The sequence below is a fragment of the Natrix helvetica genome, assembly GCF_964273705.1.
Source record: "Natrix helvetica genome assembly, chromosome: 2".
In the NCBI taxonomy this organism is placed as follows: Eukaryota; Metazoa; Chordata; class Lepidosauria; order Squamata; family Natricidae; genus Natrix; species Natrix helvetica.
In genome coordinates, this window is record NC_138552.1 from 154,568,019 (window position 1) to 154,581,047 (window position 13,029).

Genomic DNA, 13,029 nt, shown 5'->3' on the forward strand with positions numbered 1-13,029 from the left:
ATTATTCTGCCAGAGGTGTGTGTGTGTGTGTGTGTGTGTAAACACACACCAGTGACGTGCAGTCAGGTGAGGCAAGTGAGGCACAGCCTCACCGCTCTAATCATGAAAAGAAAAAAATGTAAAAGGAAAAAGCTGAGCTAGTTGTTGCCTCACCATGGATGACTCTGCTTAACTGTTAAAAAAAAACCTCTAAAAAGCGCCCTCTACTATGAGGCAGGAGAACTGCATGCCTCATCTAGTCTGACTTTAGGCATTTTATGATCACTCGAGCAGAGTTAAGCAAGGGTTAAAAGCCTAAAAATTTCTGACGTAGGTGAGGCCCGCAGTTCTCCTGCCTCATAGTAGAGGGTGCTTTTTAGAGGCTTTTTTTAACAGTTAAGCAGAGTCATCCACGGAAGCCAGGCAAAGAGCCATGCTATAGCACACACACTTCCCCCCAGCCTCTTTATTTTGGAAGAATCGGATCGGCTCCCCTCCGGCTTCTCTGCCTCTCCTCTCACCCCAGCCTGCCAGCAGGAGGTGAGTGGGTGGGCTTTATTGCGTTCCAGGCATTTCCCACCCAGACAGCAGGCTGCATTTGCAATGGTGGAGGTGTTTGGGAAAGGCAGCAGGGGAATGGGGGGTATGGCAGAGGAGCTGCTTTCAAGCCACTGGAAAAGATATCCAATCCAACTTTTGTGTGTGTGTGTGTGTGTGTGTGTGTGTGTATGTGTGTGTGTGTGAGAGAGAGAGAGAGTGAGTGAGTGAGAGAGGGAAGGGTAGTCCAATCCAACTTTTGTGTGTGTGTGTGTGTGTGTGTGTGTTTGAGAGGGGGAGGAAGGGAGAGAGGGAGGAAGGAGGCGAAGGGAGAAGAAAAAGAAAAAGAAAAAAGGAAACTTATTTTGCAAAGGAGAAAAACAAATGTTGTCATTTTAAATCGGAACTGAGCATGCCTGGCTGTGGAATTCTGGGAGTTGAAGTCCACAAGTCTAAAAATATTTGAAACCCACAACTGTGTCAGTGCCTCACCAGCCATAAACCTCACCGCACGTCACTGACACACACACACACACACACACACACACACACACAGAGTCCTTGAGTTATGACCACCATTGAACCCAAAATTTATGTTGCTAAATGAAACATTTGTTAAGTGAGTTTGCCCCAGTTTACAACTTTTCTTGCCAAAGTTGGTAAGTGAATAATTGCATTTGTTAAGTTAGTAACATAGTTGTTAAGTGAATCTGGATTCCCCATTGACACTGGTTGTCAGAAAGTCACGAAAGCTGATCACATGACTCTGGGACATTGCAACCATGGGGAGGCTGCAATGGTCATAAGTGTGAAAAATGGTCATGTCACTTTTTCCACTGCCATTATAACTTTGAATAGTCACTAAATGAACTATTGTAAGTCAAGTCACTACTTGTGTGTATATACGTACATACATACATACATACATACATACATACATACATACATACATACATACATACATACAATAACATAAGCATCTAAAAACCTGAAAGGGAGATGAATTTAAGACTTCCATCATACCTGTCTTGTCATTCTTAGTAAGTTAAGAAAGTTCTCCCCATATAAAATAAATTATTTGAGAAAAAAATTCTTTCACATTGACTGGAATGGATCAGTCTAGAAATTCATCAATCAATCAATCAATCAATCAATTTTAATCAAAATTGGAAATGATTACTTCAGACATGGAATATTCTTAGTTCCTCAGCTCCACCTAGTTGTTCAATTTCATTTTTCCTTCAAAACTGTTCCTAACAGATGTGGTCCTAAATTTGGTGAATTTATCATATATTTATATTTATTCTTATTCATATTGACTGTGAATTTTAGCAAATCCAGCTCCAGGGTATCTGAAATATTTCACATTAGCCATTTTGACATTGTTACTAAAAATAATAATAATATATATCAACAAAACCCACAAACTCTTGCTATTATATTATTGTAATAACAATAATGAACAAAACAAAGATTGGATAGCAATTTAAAAAACAAGTTAACCTGTTTTAGTATATATCTAATCCTAAAAGAGAAATATAATGTGAATATCCAGTCAATATTTCTATCCTCCTAAAAATACTTTTGTCTAGATAGAAGTATTCTGCTCATCATTACTTTATGAATATAATTAAAGAAACAAAGATCAAACATGGACACAATAATCCATAACTGAAGCATTCTTCAAAACTTCAAAATCTTATTTCCCAGACGTATTTTAGGTTTGTAGTATTTTAGTAAATAGTAAATCAGGCAACTGTTAATTTCTTTATGTATTACAAATGCTTCTATGACACTCTGTTGAATTATTATTTTTTATATTGGACCCTTTTATAAGCCTTTGGGAAAATGGACAATAAAACTAGCAATGAAATTAATTACCAAGTTTACAATGTGTTGGCTAATTTTTCAAATTCCTTCATAAAATAACAAAATTTAGTAATAAACCCTGCCACTAAATGTAGTAATATGTCAATATTTATTTATTTTTGAAATTTATCCCGGTCTCAGCGCTAATGGATTTTAGGCAGTTTACAAATATTAAAAATATGTAAGATAAAGATATACACTGACAATGAAATTATTATACCAAGTATAGGAACCACTGACTTCATTGTCTGTCCCAAAAACCTTCCAGAGGTCCATGCTAATGATTCCCTCTCCTGCCCCTCCTCCCTGATTCTTAAATAGGCCCCACAGGGTTATCTAGGCAGAATCAATTTAGAAAAGGTTCTCTCTTTGATATCCAGCCTCTGATAAGCGAAAGGCTTTAAAGATAACAACCAGCGCTTGGAACTGCAGTTGGACACACAATGGCAACCCGAGGAACTCTTACAACAGTGATAATCCCTTTAGTAAGGGATTATTTTGTCAATGCTGGTCAATGCTGGACCAGTGACTCTGAGCTTTCCCTAACCCAGGTGGAGTAGTAGGGGGTGTGACGATGTAGCTATGATGACCAAAAAGGAAGGTCCTTCCTTCAGATTCACAGGTAAGATTGCAAGATGCCCCTCTATCATGTCTGTAGATTCAGCAGCTCCTAACCTGGAGTGAATGAGAGAAATTATACCCACAAAATGTAAACAATCACAGTTTAGTACATTTGCTTCTTCCACCCAATGTCTAATATGATCTGATGCACTCAAAATACTAATTATACTTATTTATTTATTATTGTTATAAACAATCTAAGGCTGCAAAACATATCCAACACATCTTCCTACTCCTATTTTCCCCACAACAAGAAGCCTGTGAGGAGGGCTGGGCTGAGTCACCCCCCAGCAAGTTTTCATGGCTCAAGGACTTGAACTCACAGTCTTCTGCTTTCTAGCCTGGTGCCTTAATGCAAATAGGGTAATTGGCAATATGCCATAGAGGTAATTAGGGCAACAAACTTTTAAATAAGGATTTGTGATATCAAAATTTGCTGTAGCGGATTGCCAATCCAGTTTAAATTTAGAATGTATACATTAAATGTTTGCTAACTTAAGTTTCGACTAAGGCCTACCCTGACAGACATCTAGCTCTTTCAAACAGTAATATCACACCGTGGGCCACATCTTTTGCAAGTAAACTACTGAATTTTAATTTCCTTCTACACAGAGAGTGTGAAAATGGTGTTTTTGTGATAACACTCTTAATGCAACTTTTATTTCAGACACAGCATATTATCTGCTTCCTTTTCTTGTTTGATAGTTTTCTTTTTTTTAAAAAATGCACATGTTTAGAAGTTGCTTCTTATGAGGTTTTGTGATTGTTGGCACATTACCAACTCAATAATGGCAACATTTGAGGCTTAATTAGTATCATGAAGGCATTCGGAAACTAAAATGTGCAGTGTGCAGGTTCAAAAGCGTTGATAGTTAGCAACAACTACTTAGGGAGTTGGGAAAATTTCAGTAACACTCTCAAGAAAAATTAAGGCTTGTTGGCAGCAGGTAAGGTTTATTTCATTCAAATGGATACTAGCTCTTCTAAATAAATTCTGTTCCAAATTCAAGCCTGAAATATAAGGAAAAATAGTAATTGCAACAAACACAAATCATTGTCATATGTTAACAGTGAAACCCAATAACAAAAGCTCAATAAGAAGAACAATAAAGCTAAATTAATCAGTGATGCAAATACCTTGAATTGTTTCATAGGTGTAGAGAAGTACTGAGATGACCTTGGAAAAGGTATGCAAAGACTGTTAATAAAGCATGAGTCCAGTCTAGGAAGGCAAAAAAAAGTGTGAGAGAGAAACTCAAGACTGCCTCCTCTTGACTTTCTTTGGTATAAGAGAGAGAGAGAAGGGGAAGCATTGTCAGGTTTTCAAAATCTGCTGTTACAGCCTTGATCAATGGAGCAGAATTCTACAATATATCCTAGTAGCAAGCTTAATCTAGAAGAATATGGTCTCTGTAGAAACGGGTTATAATGATCTGCAGTGCCTCATTAATTTAGACATTAAGCATAGTGCCCCAAATTATGCCCAAGCCATCTTTATGGCTTTTCTGTTGCATTTGTTTGCACACTTAAAAAACCCCAATTCCTCCCATCAAACTGTTCTCTATTAGAAAAGCTCCAAGGGATCACATACCCCTAAAGGCTTCTCCATAACTCGGGAGTCAGTTCCTGTGTTAGAAATGATGAAGCTTTTTGCAATCCTCTAACTTCCTGTACGGCTTTTTACAAGCCCTGGGCTTCATTTCCACGCTTCACTGATTTAATTCTCCATGCTGGGCAGCCAGGCACGCTTCCATTCTTCCAGAAAGGTGGTCTTATTTCATTCCCTCTTCACCTTGCAAAGATCAGCTGTAAAACAACGAGGAAAACAGGGCTTATGCCCTTTCCTCCCACCAATCCCAGCTACTCTGATTACCCAAGATTTATAATGTATTTACAAAAAGCAGAAGGGGAGGGGAGAGGCTTTTAATTTCTTTCTGCCAAAAGGATGATTGTAAAGATATAGTTTCCACACTCACTGCCACAACCTTTTCTAAAGGACTTTCTTAGCTAACAATTAGATGTGCCAGCACATATTTTTACCTTGCACAAAAAAAACCAGGAGGAGCGATCTGCAGAGGGAAGGCTGGCAGATAGTCGGTCCTAGTGGGAGCTACCTACAGATCTGGATCAAAGAAACAAAACGAGTCGGATTCTATGATGATGATAGTACAGACAGCTCATCTACCAAGCTGTGGTGTTTTTTATCTACTATAGAAAGCCAGAGCAGCGCTTGGAGACATTCATGCAAAAAAGGCCTCGGGCCCTTTCTGCGTTCCTGATTTATAGCATCTTACAACATCATCCAGCCATTGCTGTGTTAATAGAAATCCTGTCTTCGTTACTGATATATCGCCACAGCGATGGCCGGATGACGCTATAAGACTCTATAAATCATTGCTGTGGAAATGGCCTCAGTGTCTTATGGTTTATGAACTCACTGGGAATAGGGAAAATGAAGACAGAAATTGATTTCTCGGAGTCAAGGGGACTGAATGGCATGAGAAGGAACATTAGTCATCATGGCATTTCTCAGTCAATCCGAATAATGTGAAAGTATTCATGTGACTTTTTAATTTGCCCCTTCAAACAATAGAAACCAGATCTTTCTTTCTTTTTTAAAAAAAAAAACTGTTCCTTTGCCAGGGAACTCTTTTGCCTGTGATTGATCAGTCAAGCCCTCCCCAAAAAGGTCAACATTTGTTTTAATTGATCCATAAGATATGGGAGAAAAAACACCTAGAGGTGGACAGCAAAACAAAGAAGCATTTCCTGAACTAGGCATATAAAATAAAAGAATCACCAACCAAGTATCTCCCGCCGTCTCTCTTGCAATGTCATGTGCCATTATTACATCACTAACATTGTGAAAATGAAGGTTCCCATAACGGACTGAGATATTCTAAGAGAGAGGAGGATAATTCTGGTCCTTGTTCTCATTTCCTGGGGTCTTCAGACTAATGTCAAGAGCTCTCTCTAAATTAGCAGTTCAGACCGGTAAGAACTGTTTGGTCTTTCCATGGTAACCTTCTACGGTAAATGTTTTGTAAGGTCAAGCACCCCCCCCCTCCCCAAGGTGTATTATCAGGAGAACCCATAACATGGAAAAATCACCAGGCGGCAGACACTTCTCAGTGAATGCAGGGGTTCTTGAGATGCCCGTTTTTACCTCCTCTTTATTATGGAGAAAACAGAGTACAAGTAGTCCTTGACTTACAACCACTCATTTAGTGACCATTCAAGTTACAATGGCACTGAAAAGAGTGGCTTATGATCATTTTTCACACGACCATTGCAACGTCCCCATAGTCATGTGATCGAAATTCAGGCACTTGGCAACTGACAGGTATTTATGAGAGTTGCACTGTCCTGGGATCATGTGATCTTCATTTCCAGCTAGCTTCCCACAAGCAAAGTCACTGGAGAAAGCCAGATTTCCTTAATGACCGCTAGATTCACTTAACAATTGCAGTGACTCATTTAACAATGGTGGCAAAAAAGGTCATAACATGAGGCAACATTCACGTAACCAATGTCTTGTTTAAGAACAGAAAGTTTGGGCTCAATTGTAGCTGTAAGTTGAGGACTACCTATAGTTGATGTTGGTCATTTCTAAACAAGGAGAAATTTCAGAAGGTTTATGTTTACTTTGTATTCCGCTTGGAAGTCGCAGGAGACTGATGGTTAGACTTCCACAAGATAAGGGGTTAAGAGGATAAGAATGGAGTCTCTTTGGTTTGTGTTATAGGTCAGCATTGACTGGGTTGTGATACCTTCAGCATTTTGAGATAAGTAGAAGTGAAGATGAACCTAGGTTGACTTTGGACAATTTTGGGCTGTTGAACTTATTCACAATTTAAACTTGTTAAGATGATTTTTATTTTACATTTAGTTTCACTTAAATGTTCACACCTTTTTTTTTTGGTCTGCCTTAATCACCATAGTCTTGTACAATGGACTAATTAACTGCTTCTAAGAGCCAAAGCAAATAGTCCCAATGAAATTAAAATTAAAACCTGAGGATCTGTATGTATACGCATGGAAAAATCCAGCACTTTTACAGTATATCGTTTAGATTTTAGGGATGAATTAAACTTCACTTACTTTATCACTGCAAAATCAATAAAGTTTAACAGAGCTTAACTTCAGCAAGATTGTGCCTACATGTATTTAACACAGAATGCTTTTCAGTTTTACTTCTCTGGTTAGAATAATCTATTCAGACAATAATAATGCTGTATAATATTTCATCCTGTGAAACACGTTATTTGACATTTGTACCAATTATATTATAATTCTTAATTCCCTATTGGGCCAGCACAATAGGAAATATCTAGCTAAATCTCATTCCTTAACAGAATGCATACCCTTGAGTGAAATGTTCAGGTGCCTCCAGATCTGATTGAGGAAGAATTTCATCCATGGAAGGGAAGCAAAGACGGTAGCCTTAGATGTGTGGACTTCAACTCCCAGAAAAATTATTTTAAACTATGGTCATATTGGCTGGGGGTATTCTGGGAACTGAAGTTTACGTATTACAAAATTGCCCAGTTTAGGAAACATTGATCCACATCATAGAAAACCAGTGATCCAACTCTGGTGCAGTGCAGGCGAGTCATTTTTCTTAGAGATTATTTATATTTGCAATTGATGATATTTATCCCAATAATTCACAATCAAAGTGAAATATTTCAGCTAAGCCTGCTGCTATTTCATACATCAGGGTGGCAAATACATTTGGCAGATCTGACTGTAACAGGACTTTCCTACCAGACAATTCTTCAAGGGAGTTCTTGGGAGTTACCGAAAACTTTCATTCTGTTTTGATCTCAGGTGTTCCATTATAGATAACAAATACAGGGTCCAGTGAAAGCTGAGCACACTTTAATGACAGGTCAATGATTTTAGTGGAAGAGTTTAAAGACTGTTCTTCACTGCCTTACTGAAATCAGTGAGATATGCAGGGTAATCATTGCATATTTCTTTATCAGCAAAGTCCTGACCTTTCAGGGTCTGGCTTAATATCATGTCAATGGCTCAATTATCATACTAAAGAAGAAGCTTTCTTATAACTTCCATTCTTTGGGGGGGGGGGGAAACACTTTTGTCCTCCCAGATGCTTTGTAGGAAATATTCTCAAAATTTATCTGTATTTATATGCCTGTAATTCCAAGATATATATATAAGTCTATAAAATCTGCCTCAAAGTAAGTAAAAGGACATTTGATCAGCAGGAGAGAGCATATTCTGTGGAATTATATGTTCCAGTAGGTTACACTATCTGTCAGTCAGCTAATTTTTCCTCTGCAAACTGCCAATCCAATTGCAAAATCAAAATTAAAAGCAGAGCAGTCCCTTGAAAACTAGAAATGAATTATCACCAAATGTTGATTTAAAAGAAAAATCAATGGAGAAAAAAACTGAGCTATCTGGCTACAAGAAAAAGAAAACTCATTTGAGACAGGTCCACTAATGCATGCACTAATGCCATTTCTATTTGTAAATGCTGTATAATTAATAAACTGTCTCCAAACTGAAGCATATATAAATACATTTGTTGATGTGCCTAGACTTGTTTCCCTTCTGAATGCAACTCAGAAGATCTCCATCCTAAAAATTATCCTTCTGTAGAAATAATGCTTCATATTTTAGGTACATAAAATGCATTGATTATTTCTGGATTCTTCAAGGGAGGACTGTTTTTCTGGTGCATTATTTCACCTGACACCATCGGGTTTTTTTAAAGGTATAATTTTTGAAATTTCCCTATCACTGAGCAAGCAAATTCTTAGCACACTTGGCAAAATCCAGAAACTCCTCACCAAGCAAGTCTGCATTCTCCCAAACTTGTAACATTTTATTTTTAGCAATATCCTCCTGTTTATTTCTTTTCTCTGTAGATAACATTTTGGTTTAGATTTATCCAAAATGTTTGTTTTGTCTGGAAGGGAGCTAGATGACTTGTCATGAAGTACGTGATGATGTAACTGGTTTTAATCACAAACTGACAGTGTTATCAGTCACCCAGCAGCCAGTGTTTGAACTGGACAGGAGTGGAAGACACACACCTCATTGAGCAAGAATTGTTATGCCTTACACTTTAGCAGTTTTATCATCATCAAGACTAATTGACCATTTGCTGGAGGTGCAATAAAAAAAATGAAAATAGATCCTGCGTCCCTTTCGACTATCACATGAGTATTCCTACTGGGTAATTGGTGACTCATATGTTTATTTTTCCCCTCACTAATATTATCCGAATCTGTGACTTACACAATAGATATGAGCAGTGCTCTGTTTTATCACATCTTCTCAAGGGAAATTCCAAAAAAATTCCCCCAAGACATTACAATCTTTTTCTTCAAGAGTCACAACACAGAAAGGACTCGCTAAATTAAGAATATGAAGACTCACTGGGAAAGTACCACTCAGAATACATGGGGGGGGGAAGTTAAGGCATTTAATTTGTTACCAAAAGGGGGGCCAAACTTTGGAATACCCCCACCCCCATCATTCCGAGACAGCCTGGGGGAGGGCTGCACAAAGGATCAAGGAAAACACATTTTGCATTCCTGAGCTAGAACATCAACCTCCAAATGGGAAATTTTAATGTATGTTTTTGCAGCCTGTGAAACTGCCAACCAGTCTTTCTTATCTTGCCCACACCATTCTTAATACAGTGCTTAGTGCATCTCTCAGGCCTTTGGAATGCTAGCAGCTGCTTGGAGCTGTATGGTACAGGAGTACATTCAGTATAAGCATGTATTTAATGCAGAGCCTCCAACCCATGGGCACAGAGTCCGTATGGCAGAAAATATGGTCTCCTATTGCTAGAGAGAGACCTCGGATTGCTGCTTGTAGCACAAAGACCAACAGTCCGGTAGCACCTTTTCAAATTGACACGTTTTATAAAAAGGCGCAAGGTTCATGATTTGCAACTTACTTCATCAGACCAACTAGTCCAGACTAGTCTACAGAAAAGAAGCATTAGGGGGTGACACAATAGCAGTATTTGAAGGGCTGCCGCAAAGAAGAGGGGGTCAACTTATTCTCCAAAACGCCAGAAAGCAAGATAAGAAACAATGGAATAAAGGAAAGAAGCAATCTGGAATTAAGGAGAAACTTCCTAACAGTGAGGACAATTAACTGGTGGAACAGCTTGCCTTCAGGAATTGTGGTTGCTTCATCGCTGGAAGTTTTTAAGAAGAGATTGGACAGTGGTATAGGGTCTCCTGCTTGAACACGGGGTTAGACTAGAAGACCTCCAAGGTCCCTCTCAGCTCTATTCTGATTGATTGATTGATTGATTGATTGATTGATTGATTGAATGAATGATTGAATTTTCAACTCTATTAATTTCATCTTGCATTTTCCATCTTGCATCTGATAAAGTGAGCTGCAGTCATGAATGCCTAAACCTTTTGATAAAATGTTTGAGTCTGAAAAGGTTCCTGATTTTGGCTACCATAAGACTAACATGGCTCTCTTTCTACAAGGCTTGGAACTCAACAATTGGTGCTAGAAATTTATTTTTGATGAAAGGCAGCGTGCACTAAATAATCCACTTGACTTAGACTTTAACAGACAGTATTAGTTCTGTTAGAAAAGGTCTGAGAGATTTAAAAAGGGTAATGCATTGAAAAGGGTTCTAGAGGTGACACTGAGATGAGTGATAAGGGAGCTGAAAGAAATATCCCTTTATTGATTAGTGATCTTCCTAAAGTTATTCTTACTGTTATTTTTGACAGATATAACAATGCATCAAAAGGTTGAGCTGCTGAAAAACAATGACAGATTGGCAGAACATTAGAAATTCCTAAATACGTTAACAGATCACCAGCAAAGCTAGACAAAAACTAGATCAGCCTGTCTCTCATTCACATATATTCTACCTTCTTCTTTGAAAGAAAGCACGGTGGCCTTTCACTACAGTTCAGTTTTACACATACCAATATTTCAAAATGCTTTAATTTGCCAGTGAATCATAATTTCAAAAATCCATTTCAGAAATGACTGGGAGCTATCTTGATAGTCATTCCTCAGAAGCCAGATGTCCTTGTCTTGTTTCTCTGGATCTGTCAGCAGTTACCTCAGCAAAGCAAAAAAGCATCAGGCTAGACTAAAGATTGCTCGCTTATTGCTAAATATATTTTTAACAGTCAGGGGGAATAAGGGATATCAACACAACGTGGCAGAAGCTCTCCTGTACTTGGTAATATGTAGCTGTATGATTCCATCCTTAATCTTTTCACAGGCTGCCATATGCAATACTTGATAAGGAAATAGAAATTTTGATGCCACTGGAAAAGCTGACAGATCAATGAAAGATGATACATGAAAGGAGGGACAGCTATAAAGGTTTATGGGATATTTGTGAAGCAGAAAATTTCAAGTCTTTTATTATTTTTCACCATTGTAGTTTTAACTCAGAATTTCTTCCCCTGTTCATAAATAGCTCTGTGGCTTATTTCTGTCTCTGGTAGAAACATTTACACAAATAGGTGGCTGTTTTCTTTCATCAAATTTGTTTGAAGGAAGACACACAATCATTGAGTGGAAGGATTGGAACGCTTCAGCATTAAAGCACTGCTATAATTGGAATCCCTGTGAAGAACAGAGGTTACATGACAGACATTTAGGTTGTAGCCTGCCCCAGACAAGGACGCTTAAAGAAATTTACTAATTTGGATCAGTCACACTCTCTCAGGACAGTGAGTCACAGGACTGTTCTTTGTTGTGGCCTGCCAGTGGCCAGCAGAGCTGGTGGCAGACTCGGAAAGTGAGAAGGTTGGGGAGGAAGAGGGGCCAGTCCTGGAGTCTGGGGAAAGCTCTGATGAGGCAGAGATGGGGCCAGGGCCATCTGACAGGGCCTTCAGAGTCAGACATCAGTGAGGCAGATGAACACCTGGAGCCAGTTCCCAGTGTGTGCATGCACAGAGTTGCCAGACGAACGGAACAGCTAAGGAACAAGGGTCGACTTGGAAGTAAAACCACAGGTGGATGGTGAATGGCCCCTCCCATAGGGAATAAAAGAGGAGCAAAAGGGGAAGGGTGTTTGCAGGAGACAATTAGTTCATTCCTACATTCTTGCAAAGTATTGTGGTGTCTGAAAGATATCAGCCTGGCCACTCTCCAAGCCTGGTAAAGGTCGGTAATTGTGAACTATCTTGAAAGACTGAAGGCCAGGACTTTGCTGGAGAGAAATTCACTGTAAATTAAATAAAATAGGTTTATTGAGACGAGGACTTAGCTTTGTGCTGCTGGGGAAGCCTAGGTCAGAACATTATTCTAGATCAACCTAGGAAGAAGTAGTTCCATGTGTACCACCTTGAATTCTTGAAAGATAGGATATAATCCTAATCCATCCATCCACCCAGCCACCCATCCATTTAACCATCCGATATGATAACTTCAACATGTCCAATCTTTTCATCTTGGTTATCAAAAAGTCTTGCTTTTGGGCCTCATGTACCATACATGAGAAATTTGCAGCCTAACACAAATCTATTTAAAGATGGCACAAAAAGCCTCACTGGAAAAGAATATAGACATAGGTTAAATAAGGTAACTTGACAAGGTTTCATTTGTGATATTTCTGAAAAATGATGATGTTCAGTCATTAATCATTCTACACCCTACCAAATTTATCAGAGACAAATTTTTAATTGTGTTGGAGTAAATGGTCAAATAAGCATACATGGGCAGTACAAAGTATATGTAAAAAGAGCTTTTCCTCAAACTATCACAGGGTTACAGAAAGAACATGAGAGCCTTCTCCTTTAAATTTCTTGGCTTTGGCAGTAATAATTGTTCCTCCCATAGTTATAATATCCATGAAAAAGTAGATCCGATTGTGGTTTAAATTCTATATCTATAAACTGGGAAAACAGGCAGAGGAAGGTGTGTTTTACAAGTAACTCACAGCCTTGAGTTACCTATAAAAATAATAAAGGCAGGATGCAAATAGAATAAAAATGAATAAATAACTGAACTAGAATGAGTAGATAGAAATGTTTTCAAAAATAT